Source organism: Anas acuta, chromosome 16, assembly GCF_963932015.1.
Source record: "Anas acuta chromosome 16, bAnaAcu1.1, whole genome shotgun sequence".
In the NCBI taxonomy this organism is placed as follows: Eukaryota; Metazoa; Chordata; class Aves; order Anseriformes; family Anatidae; genus Anas; species Anas acuta.
The window spans coordinates 9894105-9913163 of record NC_088994.1 but is presented as its reverse complement, the minus strand read 5'-3'; the positions used below and the strand labels follow the sequence as shown (position 1 = coordinate 9913163).

Below are 19059 nucleotides of genomic sequence, written 5' to 3'. Positions count from 1 at the left end.
TCCTTTATAATTCCCATGTGATAAGGCAAGGTTGGATGAGTTAAGGTGATGTACATTTCCTCTCCAGGAAAAAAAAAATCCCTCCACATCCATTAAGACTTCTCCACTAAACTGGTTTGACTTGTGTTAAGTATTTTCCTGAAATAACCTGTGACACTGCTTAGTGTCACCTTCTTTTGTCCTAAGAGGATTATTTCAAAACTCATTTGCTGAGTGAGTCAACTTCACAGCCAACTGTGAAGGAAGGCCTGAAGTAAGATGTATCTGGGAATGCCATCTCTAAAGCTTTTTCTGCAACTGCTTTGAGCTCCAGCTGGAGGAAGGACTTCCCTCATGTCAACAATTTACTACCTCGTTGTGCTTTGCTAATTGGGTTGAGTGCTTTATTGCAATTTCTCTTTCATTTATCTGATGTTATTTTCTCTGTGCTTGTGGTTAACTGTTTTTCAGATATGTAAAACAATATTTTGGTTAGTCTTTATATACTTCCGGGTTCAATCTTGTCTTTTTGAATGCTGAAAATATCTGTTGAACTTCTTGTGAGTTTGAAAGTGTTCAGAAAATGTTGGTTTGAATCTTAAGTGAGATATACTTTGGACCAGCTAGTTTGTCAGCTACATCAGCACATACCAAACCAGGGATTACTGCAGTCACAGCATTAATACTGGCAGCTTCATAACATTGAATCTGAAATATTACACTTTTTTATTATTATTATTTTTTTTTTTCTTTTAGAATCGACTTAATGGGTGCTTTGTATTCACTTTGACTGTACTTAATAAAATATATCAAAACACTCTTCAACTTCATTTCAGCTTATAGGCTGAAAAGTAGAAGAAAAAAAAAAAAACTTAGATATTTATTATTTTGGATGTACTACCAAAAGAGAGATTAAAAATAAGGTAGGTGATGCTCACCTGCATTGTTAACACCATATTTATTATATAGCTTCCAAAGAACTAGCAAATTAGTATCAGGGATCAGTGCCTCCAAGGTTCACAGAGTTAGTATAGTATGTGTTTTTTTACTAAATAAATTAAAGTTTTATCAGGATTGGACTTTTGTGTCTATTTTTGGCTTCCTTCAGTTGAAAAATGCACTGGCTGAACTTGCTCTCCTGACCTCTTGCTGGTGCTTTACTATTAATAGAAAAAGCGTTAAAAAGTAACCCGTCTCACGGTGCGCGATAATACATTCACGCTTCTTTGTGATCTGCTCCTGTGAACTTTATGACTTGACATCCACTCACAAAACAAGAAGGGCCCTGACAGGATGCCCAGGCAGGAAGGAGGGTCCCCCCGGTGCCAAACCTGCCCCGGATGGTGGTGGCCCTACCACCAATGCCAGGATAGTCAGGACTGTGGTGCCAAACAGCCACAGGGCTCCCATCTCAACCCATGGTGTGGGGTTGTGGGGACAAGGGCATCCTGCTGGGGACGTGGGGATGGGTGCCTTCACCAGGGCACACCTCAGCAGCCCTTTGTAGGCGGATGCAAGCTTACAAGTCTCAGCTGCAAATTTTTCCTTGACTTCTTAATGTTGTCCTGTTAGGAGTTTGCTTGAGTCTGAAGAGCTGGAGCAGGTCACCACGAGAGGAGAAAAAAGATCCAGATGACTCACAGACACCTTGTTGTACAAAGATAATGCGGGCTGTGTGTGTAAACCAAAAATGCATAAACCAAACTGCGCAGCAGCTGGTGGGTAACCAGCACACTGCAGCCACCTCACCTAATAAGAAAAGAGGAAAAATAGTAGATATAAAAAAACAGGCCAGGAAAGCTGTATTTACTTCAGATACACATGACACTCTCATGTCTAATGGTATTTTTACTTGGAAAGTTAATGAAGAAAGAGAAAAGCAGTGTTTGCTACTCTGTTCCAAGAATAATATTTGAACTAATTCAGCCACTTTGATCATCTGGCTGCATGTTATGCTTATTTGTAAAAAATACCAACATCTTTCTAGGCCCATGCGGATTTCCCCTCCTTTTGATCTCTCTACACCCCCAGTTTTCCTGTAAGGCTAGGGGCATTAATCCATATTTATGTTCACATAAGAAATAAAGTATCTTTTGTTTTTATTTTTTTTTTCAAATTGGACAGGATAAGACACCAATAATAAAAACACAGAGTGACTTGTTGCTCTTCCCTGCACCGACAAGTCACACATTCTTTCTCACGAGCACTCTCGGAGCAAGGTTTCCACTAGCTCTTATCAGCCAGAGCACACAGATACCATGACTTGGGTAAAGGTGAAAAGGCCAAAAGAGTGGGAGTGCACGTTTTGGGGTGGCTGTGTCTCTGGGCTAGGCTGGAGACATAGAGTACGACTTTCCCTTGCTAGTTTGTAGGGGCTCCTCCAGTTCTGCTGAATTAAGGAGTGGATCTAGCCCTCACCCATGGGGCTGACGGACAGCAAGGCAGGAGCAGGGGGAACCAGACTCGTGCACCATGGCATGTGACACGAGCAGAACACACTGAGGTGTGCAGTCCTGCTGCTAAAACCCCTCAGCCTTTGGGTGAGGACTGGGAGCCCCTCAGTGCTCCCAGCCCCTACCTCAGCCAGCCCAAAGGACCCTGACTCCCAGTGGGAAAGTCAGTGTAAGTTATTTATTAGTGGTATGTGAAAAAAAGGAATGTAGCTACGTGATGTTCTTTGACAAGTGTTTTTTTAGTCATTTTGTCTGTTGTCCATGTACGGTTTAGTTGATGGTTTATTATTAAGGAAAGCTGATCAAGCACAAGGAAATATACGTGGTTGTTGCCACCAGCCCCAGCAGGAGGAGGCTAGAGTTACTATATTTGATCCACAGGATTCTTTATATTTAATTTTGTTTAAATCTTATGTCTCCATTCAGAGGATACTTTCATCTTATAGTGATATACACACTCCCAGATATATAATGTTATTTTCCTACTTTTGATGGTAAAGGGGATATGGCTAGCTGTGCTGGAAATGATCATCTCTATTTTTTTCTTATCACCCACAGGCATTTTTTCCTGAATCCCCTATAATTTCACTTAGTATTTTCTGCTACAACTGATTTTGTCAAGCTTCTTTTTTTTTTTTTCTCTCTCTCCCTCCATCTTTCTCAGTTTTACAGCCAAAGCAGAAGCATCCTAAATCCCACACACTAAGCCCTGGGTATGTTTTTACATTTTCAATTCTTCTCCCTGCTGCCCATTTTATCTCTGTGTTGCACACAGTTTTCCAAGCCCAGATTTGTTGCAGCCAAAAAAAACTTGGGGTAGTCAGAAGTGTGGAAATTTTGATTTGCGTTTTTCTTTAATTTTCTTGGGCAACTAGCTAGAAAAGGCTAGTAGAAACTGACTACCAGCTCATAGGAACTTATTGCAAAAGTTTGTCCCTCCTCCTTACCAGCAATGACCTGAGTGATCTGAACTGGGATATTCAGAGAATCGATGAGAGACTATACTGAGATTATCAAGTTTATTTATGAGTAAGAGCACTGCCCTTGCTTTTAGCAGTCCTTGATCTAAAGAAAAAGAGTTTGCGTCTCAACCTTTATCTTGTATTAGACAATATCAAGGTGGAAATAAATTTTAAAAAAGAAAAAACATTGGAATTTGAGGCCTCAGAAACCCTGTGCTAGCTCCTTGGTTATGTCACAGCCCGTTTTACCAGCTGGGCAGCCCATAAGGGCCATAAAATTAACTAGCTGTCCCAGAAAGTACACAAGAAATATTTATATTTTATCAGGATGTGGCTTCTCTTTACAAACAAACAAAACGTTTCGGCAGAATTCTGTTACAACCAGTCTCAAGCTTTAGGTATGCAGCTCAGCCTACAACTCCAGGCAGTATCTGGACCATCAGAAACGCTTACAGGAGTGCCCAGCCCAGGTTTGGGAATGCCTTTCCTTGGGGGCAGTGGGCTGCAGGCAGGCTCTGAGGTGCTCCTCACCCCTCTTCCCAGTCCTGTCTTAGGAATTTGCTGAGCGAACTGACGGCACAGACACAGCGAACGCGGTGCTTCCAGGAAAGCATCAAGTTTTTGGAAAACACGAAATGCTGTCTTGTTTGTTGTAAGCACGGCAAACCTAGCTCACACCAGGTCTGCTGTGGGTATGCAGAACAAATACACAGCATGAATCTCTTACACGATAAGGAAGAGGCCAAAGAGTGCAGCCTATCTCAACACTGAAGTGAGTACGTGACCCACTCTGCCCTGCCAGAGAAAACGGTCACTTCTGCTTGAAGTAAAAAAACACCCCTGGATTTTTCCTGTGAGCTTCGTCATCAGGCATCAGTTACATGAAAACTGTTAATTTTTTTTTCCAATTTTTAAATTTTAATTGGAAATTTGGAGAATAATATATATACTAGAGGTGTGACACTTTTTTTTTTTTTTTTTTTTCCAAAGCAGCCCTGAACTGTGTAAACTTTCAGGTTAAGTGCTCAATTAAAAGGTCAAATTATCCAAATAGAAAACTGAAGTGTCAGGCAATAATTGTCTACTGGACTCCGTTACCTGAAGAGTTCATTGCACACTGACCTAGTTTAAATATTATATAAACTAATGGTACGCTTGGTACTTCCTACCAGTTATTTATAACTCAAAAGAAACAGAGCTGGATAGATATCAAGATCATTCTTTGGAAGTGTTTTCATATGAAATTGCAGAGTCCACAAATACAATAAAGATAGTCTTAGAATTCCCAGCCCGATTTAAAAATAATAATAATAATTAAAAAAAAAAAAAAAATTAGTCTCTATGTCTCACCAGCATTACGAAGACTGGCATTTATATGACACTATATTTAAGCTATTACTAATACTTGGTAAATAAGTTTCCTGTTTTACAAACCACCTCCAGGTCTCAGCTCTGTGCCCATACCTTTCCTATCTTGTACCTCTTATGACTCAGGATTTCAAGCTCATTTTTTACTTTTGACCAAAACCCCAGCTTCTATTTATACAAGCTCTGTCTTTGGCAAACCAACAGGAATGGTGACGTGTGATAATCATACCCACTGCAGTTCCAGTGCCATTTGTAAAATGAATTTAGTTCAGTGGTACTTAACAAAGCTCTTATTTTGTGTTTGCTGTTCAAAAGAAAAAGCTAAGTTTTCAGTGTCTAGCTGCAGCATTCAATGTTTTCTTGGCTATGTCCAGAAAAAAAGTTATTTTAACTCATTTACAGAATGAAGAAGGAAATTTTCTTGAAAGCATTCTTCTGAATAAAAGTCTCTTCTGTGGAACTAGTAATTTTTGTAGGCTGCATCTAAACTGCAGGGCAGAATTGACAAATAGATTTGCCTGGAACATCCTATGGCTCCTTTCTGTACCATGCCTCAAGAAAATCATTAGCAGGGTGAAAAGAGTTGTGCATGGGTTTCATCCTGACCTGGACCTACATCTAAGCTGGGGCCATTCCTTTATTTTAGCATGAATCTCAGTGTCAGAGAAGTGCACACCATCACCCACGCAACACAACAATATTTCTGTAAAGTTTGTTATCAATCTTAATGCACATTAATGGTGGTTTGCAAAACATTAAAATTGGTGTGCTCCTTTCTATTGGGTTCAAGCATGCCTAGATGAGGCCAGAAATGATTCTGCCTTTTGCACTCGGCAACCCCGGCAGTGCCCTATGATACACAGCTCCCCTTTCTCTTCTTACTTGTGTGTCCCCTCTGGCTGAAGTCACATGCTAACTGCAAAAACATTAACCACTATGTCCTCTTTAAACCCAACCCACTATCAGCAGCAGGGAGGCCACAGCCTGGTATTTTCTGGAAGATGTGGTTTATTTCTGATAAGGGCTATCTAATCACTTTGCAAAGTTGCAAAGAGATAGTAGGGACAAAAAAAAAATAGGCCAAATATATATCACCTCTCTTTCTTTTAGAAATCTTGGACACTGTAAGCACCCATCATCTAAATACAATGATAAATTGGCTTCCTGAGTCATCAGTTGGGTTTGTTGTGAGACCTGAGTGAGTTAGCACTGACATATGAGTCACATTAAATCATTAACCCCACCTGAAAATGTCAGCATGGACTCTCTGACCCTCCTGGGAACAACTTTAATAGTACAAAAACTTGGTCTGAAAAAGCTAACTTTAGGATGAGACTAGTTCGGACCAAACATGTCCGGTCGTGGGGCTTGGGAGACAACCTGAGCCATGTCATGGTGTATGCATGTCCATGGTTGGGCAGGAGGAGGAGGTAGAGTCATCTTCAGAAAGTTTCTCTTGCCTAAACTGAATGTTTTTGTTCAAAATAAAATAATAATAATTAAAAAAAAAAAAAGTTAAAATAGGAAATAGTTTGGCTGTCCAAGGAGGTGGTCATAACCCCTAGCACATTTATGTCCTGTCCAGTCTATGCTAAAGAGAGAAAACTGATAGCAGTCAGTTAAATAGATGTATACCTTATTCTTAACTAACCAACTGGGAAAGAAAGTGCTTAGCTGCTTCTTGGTTTTAGTTGCATTTATTTATTTAAAAGGCAATTAAAAAGATAATATGTTACCTAAGAAGGGACTACCTGATTGTTTAAGGATATATGTGTACAGCTCTGTCTTGATGACACCTACACACAGCTATGACTTATGGATTTACTTCAGACACTAAAAAACAAAGCTAGCCATGGATTTGTCAGTGGCATGAACAGCTCTTTTACAATCACGCTCTCAATTCAGACACCAAAGTTTGTCTATTTTAATAACACAAGGGAAACAGCATCTACTGTAACAGCATGAACACATGCACACACACACACCAAAAAAAAAAAAAAAAAAAGGAAAAAAAAGAGTACTTTAAAAGACAAATATTTTTCAGGGATTGTCAGTTAAATAGTAGAGATGTCACTTCCAGTTGGAGTTACACAAACATGCACATACATGTGCAATTAATCAGACAAGCTCATCGCTTGTTGAAAGCAAAAGAAAGCAGATAGAAAATTCCTTTGCAGAAGGAAGTGCCTGCAAGTTTTAAGTACCTGTGCATAGGTACTAAAAAGCAGGTACTATAAAACTGGGCACAGGTACTGTAAAGCACAAAGCTGTATGAGAATACCCAATTTCCAGGCACAGAAATGTTCAGAAACCTAAAAATGAGGTTGATTACCTTGTGAGACTTCCTGGCAATGGAAGTTGCAGGACACAGATGTCCAAAACAGTTGTTTAAAGTACATCGTCAACCTCTTGCTGACAGTCAGGTTTGAGGACAGATTAGGCAAACAGCTTCAGACTGTGCTATACCAGTTGCCAAATGAATTGAGATCATACTGCAGAGCAACCTTTGCCAAATTCCCAGGCATTCCAAACCTGTGTTTTCAATAATCGTAGGTCTGACATTTCCAATGGCCTTCAGCTTGGCATCAAGGACAGCATATGGCTGAAAGGTGGTTTCTGTTGGGGAAATTATGCAAATCTTACTGGCTTGGAAAAAATCTGGTGGTTTTAACAGGACTTGACTTGAGGTCTTGAGTTCTTTCTAATCAAAAATTCATAAACTGACTCAAAAACTATTACGCAAAGATAAACAGAGTGGACAGATTTGAACCAGACTAAACAGGTTTGGAAAGAAACTTCCAAAGTCATACCTGCAGGACAAGTTGAGAAGGCCAGAAGTCCACATGCTCAGATTGTAATCACTTTAATGTCCCCCAGGAACTTGAACCTGGATTGGAAGAAAATACTAAATAATGGACAAGATTGAAGCTTTTTGGAAAAATGGAAATTTTTGATGGATGCAGTACTCTCATTTGGTAGAATTATGATTCCAGAAAATGGTTTGTTGTTAGGAATCTTCTTCTTTACTATGGTTACCTAGATCCTACCTAAATTAATGATCAGACCATGGACCTATTGGAACTACTCTTCCAGATGAGACCTTTGCTTGGTCACTGATCTCGCTGACTCCAGGAATGATCTTCAAAACAAACAGGAGAAAGATGGTTTTAGCTAGGTACCAAGTACTCTCTTCCTTATTGAGGTCTCTTAATCACTGTTAAGAGAATATCTTAAATCCTAAAATGTTTTATTTAACACTATTGTAAAAGAACACCAGCAGTGACTATTGTTATTCTGTTTTGGCGTTTTTCTTTTTTATGTTGTTTTGTTTTGTTTGTTTGTTTTTATGTGCAGCCAATCTCCTTCAAAAATTTCTGAAATGTTAGCTTTGTGTGTGCTGTGGTCCAGCCTATGTAACTTTTGTAACTATTGCTCTTCACCAATACACTGGCATTTAAAAAACTAAAAATAAAAAAGAGGGATGCCTGGTCTAAAAGTGCAAGGTGCAAAGACTTGAAAGGACAGGTGTGGCAGGAGAAACAGAATTTACCAAACTTATACACCTTATCAGGGGTATAAAAGAGGCAGATGACAACTCAGCTATGTATATCTGAAGTATTGCTCTAATGATTAAATCCAAAAAAAAAAACCAAGTCCATAAGAAACATTAGCTGTGATGGGTTACCCTGTGACATGTGTAGCTGACCTTTCTAATCAGATCAGTGGGGAAAGTGAAATGCAAACGAGCAGCAGTGTTCGAAACACACCCCAGTGAGTCACTCTTATAGCAGGCAACATCAATGAGAAATGCTGACTGCCACTTTTCCATGCCTTCCCCAGATATTGCTTCCTTAACAGTGCCCTTCACACATCTTTTACGCTGCTGAATGTGTTCCTCTGAACAGCTCCTTCCTGCAGCTCTCACCAGCTCCCCGAGGAGCCAGAAATGCCAGCAGCAGCTCCAATGAGAGCTCGGGCCCCTGGGAATCCTTGTTTGTAATCCAGAGACGGAGATCAGTCCAGCTGCCTACATCAGACAGCTGTAAGGAGCAAGGCACATATTTTCTCAATTCCGTTTGCAGAATTTCCAGTAGCAGCACTTATGAAAGGCTTTGCCAGACAACAGGCTCCCATTGATTTAGGGCATTCTTTCTGTAAATATGAGTGACTGTGACAGTTATGTGGCTGTCATCACAGCAATGGTAATAGAGAATGACATTTTGTCTGTCTCTCCCTCAGATGTTTAGGTCTCATGCTGCCACATGTGGGCTCAGTCATTCTGCAAATAGATTAACACAGAGGTTACATGGCATATGTCTATTGAGTGTGTGTCTAGCCAAAAATATATCTTATGCTCAATGAGGATGGGCAATTCGTTTTCAGCAGGTAATTCTTTCATTGGAATGTAGAGCTGGAGGAAGATTGTTCTTTGATGTGGATGAAGAAGCTACTTATGTCCTGTGAACAACTGCAGGAGGACAGAAAGTAGTAAAGAATATTCCAATAAATTCAAAAGTTTTCTTTTTTCTTCTCCCTCTCTCTCTCTCTCTCTTTTTTTTTTTTTTTTTTTTTTTCCTTAATGAGTTCAACATGGTCTGTAATGCATAGTTTCTGGTCAAATAAAATCTTCCAGATGACCTAGCTCATTTGAGGATTTCTTTTTCACTTTTTTTGAGAAGTATTTTCATTTTGAGTCATCCCTGAGTAATTTATCACTCAATGAACTGGAATGTTCATTACTTACATGGCTTTGGATTAATACTTCTCTTTCATGCTGGAGGCCGGAGCAGTCACTTTGCTATTAACCTTACTTTGACTAAAACTCAGTCACTGTACCTGCTGAGATGCCCAGGGATGCAGGTAGAGAAACTCGACATCAGCATTTGCAACCCGGAGCATCACCCCCAGCTGTGCCTCTGCCCTTTGAGGCAGTTACGCAGCAGTGAAACTGAGATCCAATGCAGATCCCAGACCAAGACCTCTCTGCTGGATGCTGCAGCTGAGATCCCAGGGACCTCCTGGCTGCTGCCTGCCTGGGGCTGAGTGCTCCGCTCACGGCGCTCGGAGGCTGCCACCTGCCGGGGGAGGGACCGCAGGAACCGCCCTGTGCCGGGGGGAAGGATTAGGCTGGGGGAATTCACCCCGGTTTTACATTTCAGAACGGCTACAGTTCGGAAGTTGTGGTTTATTTTGTTTCATTTGATTTCTTTTCTTTTATTATTTATTTGTTTTATTTCCTTTATTGCTTTGTTTTATACAAAGTTGCCATCACCTGCCAAATCAAAAAATTAAAAAGAAAAATAATTAAAAAAATCACCACTACAAAAGACATGTTGGTAATTTAATACGTTGATAGCTTATAAACAAAATCTATGGGGTATATTAATTTCTATCCATGAATGAATTATCCCAGTAGCAGCCTGATCTCTGGGGAATATATATATATATATTAGGAGAAATTACAGTTTGTAAAGTCTTCCCTGCAAATCACAGCTCTGAACTTGCATTCCCCTGCACTATGTGCCATATAAACACCAGCCCCCAGGGTTTCCTACCCCATGCCATATGGCTGTAAGACTGAAGAGAAGGATAAGGCAGAGAGGAATAAAAGGTGTAAAACAGGCAATAGGCCTCTTCTAATTGTGAAAGGAGGTGCAAAAGGTTATCACTTCCCCAGGTAAATATTTCTACTGGCAGCTGGTTATATACAGGTGTTTCTAAGGAGGAAGCTTACAGCTCTACAGTGGAAGAGGTGGTAGCAAAGAACGAATTTCTTCTAGCCTATTTCTCAACAGAAATTTGAGGTGAAGTCTTGGCTCTCTTCTAAAGGGCTTGGGCATGTAAATGCCCTCAATTCAGGAACTGCAGAGCCTTGGCGTGCAAACAGCTTTTTTCCTGTTTGTCACAATAGAGCTGTAGAAAGTCTGGCTCCAGTGATAGCTTTGCTCCATCTGTGAGATTTCTCACCAGCCCTGACTCACCTGATAGTGATTCAGCGCCTTCAAGGTAAACTTTCATTTTATTGAATTAGGAGGAAAAAGTGATGTGGAGACCTGTCACCATTATTTACTGGCAGCACTGACAGTAGCCTATGAAGAAGTCATTTAGAGGATAAAGAATTGTGCACACTATAAAAAATAAACCCAACCATGGTGAAAACCATCCTTCAACATAAAGACCTATGGGGAAGAATAAAAGTAGGATACAGTAAATATGAAAAGACACCAGTAGCAATGGGCAACAAATTAATCATTTGATTTGCATTGTAACTACATAAAAAGCTTTCAAATATATATGCAGCTACATTCATAAAAAACAAGGGAACTTTCTTGTGATCTCTTTGGAATTAAAATGACATTTATATATCTAGATTACATACGTCATTTCCAAATTGGCAAAGGAGAGAAAGGCTCAAGAATAACACTCAAAATGGACTCAAACTACACAGAAAAAAAAATAAAAAATAAAAAATAAAAAATAAAAAATAAAAAATAAAAAGTCTTGTTTAAGTACTGGATGAAGAGGTGGGTGGTTATCAGAGGAGGGTTAAATTAGAATAAATCATGGAGTGAGAAGACTTTCTTGAGCCTTTGTTAGAAGCAATAAGAGAAAGGTGTCAACAAGACAATCTCTTGCACATCTCTTGCCCTTCAGCTACTTGCCCTTCAGCTACTCCTGGTTTTGATCAAGAGAAAAAGAATTGGTAGATAAGTAAAATATTTGCACTCTGTATTTCATGTTTTTAATGTATATGTAACTCTCTCAATGTGATATTTTAAAGCTGTTTTTGTGTGTGTGTGTGTTTTTATGTGTTTTTGTTGTTGTTGTTGTTGTTTGTTTGATTGTTTGTTTTTGTTGGTTTGTTTGTTTTTTCACTGTAAAGTGCAGAAAACTCCAGGGACCTCTTGAAAGGGTTTTTGGATCTCCCCAAGAGGTACATGTGCCGAAAGGCTTCCAGTCACATATCTCTGCTCTGAGCAGGATACAGGAAAACTGCCGCAGGCAGGGCGCAGGAGGCAGCGACAGGGCAGGAGGCTGGCACACACAGCTCCCACTCTGCCACAGCCCCTGCAGGACCAGTCTCAGGAAAAGGTGTGCAACTGTGTGGGCAACAAGTTAGAGAGGAGCAGTTGCTTGTAAACTTGGCATCGCTGTGCTTTGACCACGCCATCTCACAACACCTGCCTTTGTAGAGTTCCTGCTGTGCTGAAATTATTTGGCAACTGATCACTCAGTGTTGCAATGTTGTTGTAAGCACAGTTATACAATTAGGCATCCTTAATCATCCTCATGAGCATGGCAGTGCAGCCTGATACACAAAGGGGCTCACTGGAAGGCAGGAGCACAGCGGCCCTGTGCTCCTACGGACTGGTCCATCACCTCCTGGAGCACGTGGTTTGCTGGCCAAGAAGTTCAGGTCATTTTCAGTTATCAGCCAGTGTTTATTTCCAGGGGAGGGCTAGCTCACACACCTTCCAGTCAGCCATGCCTAGATCCGTGCGGTTTGTTTAACAACGTTTAAACACCTGTTCATGCCTTGGACCATCCGGCAAGGTGGCGGCAGCAGCTCTCCTTCCTGGAGCAGCTGCAGGAGGGCTGGCAGAGCACTCCTCACCCCCCACATGGAGGAGCAGACCAGGCAAGGCTTCCTCTGCTTCATCTACCCAAGCCTTTACAGAAGCTGGCCAGCAGATGTGCTTTTCCACCTCGAGGGCATTCCCGTTGGCACTTGTCCCAAAGACAAAGTGCAATTGCTCTGTACCAAGACCAATAGGTGTTTTCACCCAACCCACATTTGCTCCTGCACTTTGTTTATTTATCTGATCTGCAATTTGCTTACTTTTGGGTGCATTACTCATTCAGCTATCACCTGGATTGTTTTATTGTATATCCTCAATGTTGATTTTTAGGGCCACACAAGAGTTTGTGATACTATACCACAGCATTAAGAAACTAGACAATATCAGCTAGAGATACAAAATGGGAACAAACCTCAAGTTTTATTGAAGTTTATGACATTATAAATCCATGAAATTCAAGCGAAAGTCATTTTGGTCAGGCATCTGTATAATGAGCTGCTTCCAAGGAACCTGACTGCACAATGTGTGTTTTCTGAATCCCACACAGTCACCTGTGCTGCATAAAAAAATCCCTCTGTCACAATTATTTCAGCACCTCTAATCCAATTGCTAATGTAATGTAGCACATATTGACAGATTAACACAACACCTGAATTTAGGCCAGTCCTCTGATGCTCACTGAGGAGCACAGGAAGGGCTCCCCGCTGTTTGCCCTGGAGAAATCCCTCTTATGGGAGGGGTGCCACAGCCTGCCAGAACCTCGCCTCTGCCATCCAAAGCTTGGCTCTCAGCTGAATTTTGGGTATTAGGAGGACTGCAGTGGAGCAACAGGTTGGAGAATATTGTCACAACCAGTCCTAAAGGACAGAGAAAAAAAGAGTTGGATTTTTCACCTTAAAAAAAATACATCCAGGGGAAACAGCTTAATGAGCTATTGGAGAGAAAGACTTCAGCAGTATTTGGGGATACATGTTTGAAATAGAGAAAGAAAACAAGTCTTTGCGTTTCTTTGAGTCTGGATGTCTTGTTCTTGAACCCGAAGAGAAAGGACTTGAGCTTTGTCTTCTCTTTGGACAGCTCGGAGTCCATTTGCAGCAATATCTCAGTGCTCCCCAAGTCTTTACAAAATGATGCTGTGTGTGGTTGGGAGAGAAAGTTGTCATTACATTTTATGAGTGAGGGAAATGAAGTACAGATTTGAAAATTATGCAGAAAGTAAAAATCCAACCTTGAAGTCTGTCCTGCTTCCCATAGATCAAGCCATGTCATGGTCACTGAAAGGCACAGTGTGTCAAATACTAGCCTGTCACTTCTGGAGAGCTCCATTTAAATTAGGTGAATCTTCACTTAAAGCACAAAAAACGATGCATGATTTTGAATCCAGAAATAGTTATTCCAAGCTGCATCAAGCCTAGAAAGATTTAATTTATTTATTTATTTATTTTCCTTCCTAAATTTGAATTGAGATAGAACAAATTAAAATGAATGCAGTTTCATTTCTGCCCCAGGGAATACTGCTACTCACTACAAAATTAATAACAGAGAGCTTTCACTGCAGCAGTGATCTCTTGGAGGAGGAATTGCAGTGGGAAGTTAGAGCTAAACTGCAATGTCAGAGCTACAGATGAGAGAAATTTGCTTAGCTGCTATCTTTCTTCTACATAACTCTCACTTTGCTATTGAGAATTTACAGTTTTAAATATTAAATTAAGTTGTGAAGTTATTATCTGGTAATATTATCCCCTACAGAAAATGTAAAATATTACTGGATTTACAGAGTTACAGTAATACTGTAGAGCTCTTGAACAGCAGTATGAATTCTGAAAATCTGATAACACCTTTTTTTTTTTTTCTCTCATATCAACAACTTTTTTTTTCAAGTTGAATTATTGAAAAAATAATTCACGTCACCTGCATGGCTGCTGGCACCAGGAATTTGACAAGCCAAAATCTGACTTAGGGACTTACAAAAGCCCTAAAAGCCAAGGCAGGTCCCCATCCCATCCCATCCCATCCCATCCCATCCCATCCCATCCCATCCCATCCCATCCCATCCCATCCCATCCCATCCCATCCCATCATCTGCTGGGGCAATCTTAACCCCACTTTTGGCTCTCCTCAGGACAGCAAAGCATCATAGGCAAGATCCCCATGTGTCAAGCACACTCTTTAAGATAACTGTGTGTCTTACTACTAGAGCTGCTGCAGGTTTGTGCTGTTTGTGGCATTGCTAGTTTCTCTGTAAAATAAGAAATGAAATGCACAGTCTGCAATGAACCTCTTTTTTCCTTTTTTTTTTTTTTTTCCTTTTTTAAGAAAAAAAGAAAAGGAAATCTTCATTTTTTTTTTAATTTTTTTATTTTTTTTTAATTTTTAGTAATCCAAGCTCCTCACATTTTATATTTTAGGCTTGGGAGGAAGAAGGGTGATAGACTGCTGGGGGAAAACACCATCATCAGGCTCCAAAGCTGTGACAGCTGGCAAAAGCAGTGACCCAGCCTTTGCAGAAGCTGTATTAATGAAGTGAAATATTTAACATAGTATTGTTATCATCAGTGCATATTTGATGGAAACATAAAATGCTCATACAGGAGAGTAATTGTGGTTCAAATGCCTGTCCCACCCACTAAGGAACTATGTATACAATAACTCTCTGTTTCAATCCTGACACAGTCACTTTTTATCTGTTCTAGAAGCTCCCACATGAAGAAATAGCTGGTGTATATTTTGTAATTCTCCCTCAAAAAAAAAAAAAAAAAAAAAGTGGCAGCAGGAACCTGATTTTGTGATGGGGAAGCAGAGGCAATAACAGATCACCAGTTCTCTTCTTACATCAGCACTCTGAACCACAATCAAAGTCTGGAGCAACCAGAGGCCATGATACATAGCTTGGAAAACCATGTTCAGGCTCTTTCTGGTAAGCAGCCTGAGCAAATGTTTCTCATTCAGCTTTGCGTTTCAGCTGAAGCATCTGAGCCAAATTCTGCTTTGGGATCTCATGGAACCAGTGAGATTCCTCCCAGCCCAGTGGCGTTAGCTCAGCGTGAGGCCACAGCAACTGCAGCCACAGCCGCACACGCCATCCCCTTGAGATACTGGCAGTACATGGCTCTAACTCTCTAACTGCTGCTCCTCCTGCTTCCCCGGGGCCCCCCACACTGAAGCAATCACTCACGCCTTTTCACTACCCATTCAGACTGCGTTGGCTTAAATACAAGACAGATTCAGCGATTAATATGGGCTCTGTCAGAGACAGTGGGGGAAACCTACTTGCTGAAAACATAATTCTTCAGGAATAGGAAGCGCTAACTGTGAAGGAGCCAGATCCAATAAAGTTTAAAACTTAGGCATAATTTAAGCAGAAACAGCTTTTTTAAAGCAGAAACAGGATTTCCTCCCAGGGATCAGGTGTGCAGGAGTGCCAACATCACAGTTTGGGAATGCCCAGGTCTGCGAAAAGCTCACTCACACATTGCACTGCCTGTGAGCTTCTGCTCTGCCATTACTGAAGTAACTTCACTGATCTGACAGAGTTGAACCTTGCAGATCTCACTCAAAATTTCTTAGAAATGCAAGGGTCCATCTGAAGACTCAAACTCTTGCTGTGCCGTTTGCTCACTGAAGTGTTAGCAAGGATAGGCTCCCTCCCACCCTCCTGAGAGGACTATGCCAGTACAAAAGCCAGGATGGCCTTCCCTGGCACAGGGTATCAAATTATGGCAAACAATTTATTTGGGGAAAATTCCCACTGAAACAGTCAGATGATGTTAAATGTAGTTTGGATATTTAGATTAAGCTGAAACCACAGAAAGGGAGGTGGTTATGTAGTTTCTGATGGATTTACAGAGAAACAGTTCCATATCACCTGCTTGATTTCAGTACCCACTTCCTCTGATGCTGGCCTGGAGACCCCATATCACCTAATGCAGGCCTGTAACTCCAGCTGAATCCTCCTCCCTTAGCCTATTTCTTTGGCTAAAGAAGACAAAAATGTACCCAATTTACCCTTTCCACTGTCCTCTTGGACAGAAATTAAATTGAACTCAATGAACTTGGAATTTTTCACTGTAAGTGAAGTATCCTCTATTTCACAACCCATCGGTGTTTACAGCTGTTACTCAGCCACCAGCATGGGGCAGGCCCTGCAGACCCTGGGAGCTGTGTGAAATCCCTCAGGCCATCCATCCAAACCTTCGCTCCTCCTCGCCACCCTCTGGGCAGCTCCTGTGCCTTGGAAACAGGACAAATTGAGCAATGTAAGTGTTGAGCTGGTCTTCCCTCATGGGAAAGAAGAAAGCCTGTGACTCACTTCATCCATCCTATTGGGACTGAAATGGGAAAGTCTGAGTCAAAGCGTCATTTGTGTTTTGTCTGAAGCTGTAAAAATCCGACGAGTTGTGCCGAATTGTTTCTTCCCTCGGCTGATCTGGAGGTTCCCTCTTGCAGCTCTCCCTGGTGTTGCTGAGGTTGTACTGCTGCTCATCCCTCCTGCTCTGTGACATAAGCCACAGCAGCCAGATGGATGTCACCTTAAATTGACATCACCCCCTTCTAGACCTCAAATGCAAAACCATGTGGAAATACAAACCAATGTTAATCTTCTCTTCAATTGTCAATATTTGAATGCTGTTGGCTCCCATGCTGGACTGTAATAAAAGAAACCGGCTAATCATATATAATTGTCAGGAGCTCTGTGCCATTAATTAACAGGAAGTTTTATGCAGCTGTCAGATGCACAAGCTGAGCATTCCCTGCAGGGGAGAAAGATTTATCTTGTGACAGTTTCATTATAGATTTTGGATTTTAAAAATAATAATAAAAAAAAATCATTGAAAATTCATGAAAAAGCAGTTTCTTCTGCTTTGGAAAGGAAATTCTGTGCCCAAGTCTTCCTCCCTCTGCCAGCATCCTCCTGAGAGATTCCCAAGCATAATGCAGAAAACAACTGCCCACCAGGACAGCAAAGCAGGCAGTGCTTTGCCATGGGCACCTCTTGTCTGCCATTAATGGGAACATGGGAAACACATGGGAAAGCAAAATATACTCCAAGAATTAATGAATCTTAATGACATTTTTTAGGGAATGAAGTATTCCTGAAATTAAATATTTATACCTTGCATCTCAAAATTATTTCATAACAATAATAATTAAACACAACAAGAAAGACCAAAATCTAAAATAATAATTTTTAAAAATGAGTGGAAGCTAGTCCAGAGACACTGAACAGACGACTTATTTTGCAATCAGGTTCGTGTTTTGTGCCATAGCCTGCAGATAATTTTTCTGGCTACCACCATGTTTATCATCCAGAGACAGGATGGACAGGATTATAAGACTGAACTTGGGCATCTTCTGAGCTTGTAGACAAAGATTTGCAATATCTAAGTGATAAAATAAGAAAAAAAAAATATGACAAAGATGCTTGACCTATAATGCTTGAAGACATAAAAGAATCAGAATATTCATCCAACTTCCCATGCTCTGCTGAGCTGCTGGCAACCAGGACCTCTGGTTTCATGCATATTGTTTCTTCATCATCTTCTGAAACAGCTGACACCATTCACAGCCAGCACATCACCCTTGTTACAGATCTGCTTCTGTTTCTTTGTCATGCTTAATAACAGAATTATATTCAAAAACAAAGCACCACAGAGAAATAAAAGTGCCATCTAGATGATATGAACAAGCCAACAGGGGAAAAGATTGAGGGGATTGCACTGGTGCTCTAATGTAGTTGAATCCTGAGGCACACGGTGCAGACAATGCACAACCTGAAACTAGCTGATTAATATATTTGAACACTTGAAGCTGACAGTCAAGTGATCTACGTACAGCAGGCTGCGATGAAAGGAAACCTAAAGAGAACCTCTGGGAACCCCTGGCCTCGGGATATTTCATTAATAATTAAGGAGAATTTGCCATTATGCTTTTAGTATTTTCACATCCTGCCACTGTTAGCAGCATGGCCAATGCCACCCGCTGCGCTGGGGAGGAGCAAGCTCCCTCGAGCCCTGCCGCAGACTCTTTGCTGTTGCTTTCTCAAGCTATCAAATAAAGGATCTTTTTGTTGGTTGTGTTACGAGAGTCTCTGGGAACCCCAGTTCATGAAACCAAGTTTAATTTTTTGTGAGGTAGCAAGAAATCAGACAACAAAATCCTGTTCCTGCTGCAGACAGCCTAGTCCAAGCATGGGCTTCATGACTCACATGAGGGAGCAGTAAGTCCTGAAAACAGGTAACAGGTTTCAGATACAAAAGCTTGGTCCATTTGCACATTATGGAGGGATATTAAGATCCACTTTGAGTAGAGCAAACAGCCGTGTCAATAAATGCGCTTTGTTTTTTCTGCCGCTGTGGGAAACACCCATGTTTGGAAGAGTTTTCAGGTGCTCAGCACAACGCCACAACTTCCAACACAGTGACTGCACTGGGCTGCCCCCAGAGTCATAATCGTAAATACACATTTGAACAGGTTTGGGTGGCCAGAAAGCTCAAGAGCAGAACATATTTTGTGAAGGGCCGGGAAGGTGGACAACTCCACCCTCTGTGTGTTTGCACCCAGTGTGTGAGCAGTGCCGGAGTAGAGGCAGAGCCACCAGTAGCACCGGGCCCTGAGCAGATCCGGCTCCCGGGGGACTGGTGCCCGGCCACCCACCCTGAGGTAACTCATGCTGCTGCTGCTGCTCTTCTCTGGGCTTTTCTTGGCTTCACTTCTCTT

The 19059-nt window shown here is 41.2% G+C and overlaps 1 protein-coding gene across 2 annotated transcripts in view; it reads left to right on the top strand.

Annotated features, from left to right (window-relative positions):
• Positions 1–18847: 18847 nt before the first annotated feature.
• BCAS1 (brain enriched myelin associated protein 1) overlaps positions 18848–19059 on the top strand; it is a 48698-nt gene continuing 48486 nt past the window's right edge. Inside the window, exon 1 of one of the 2 annotated variants that reach the window (XM_068700394.1) lies at positions 18848–19002. The gene's annotated coding sequence lies outside the window, so the exon portion shown is untranslated. The remainder of the gene's footprint in view (positions 19003–19059) is intronic. The other variant, XM_068700395.1, reaches the window with a different exon arrangement.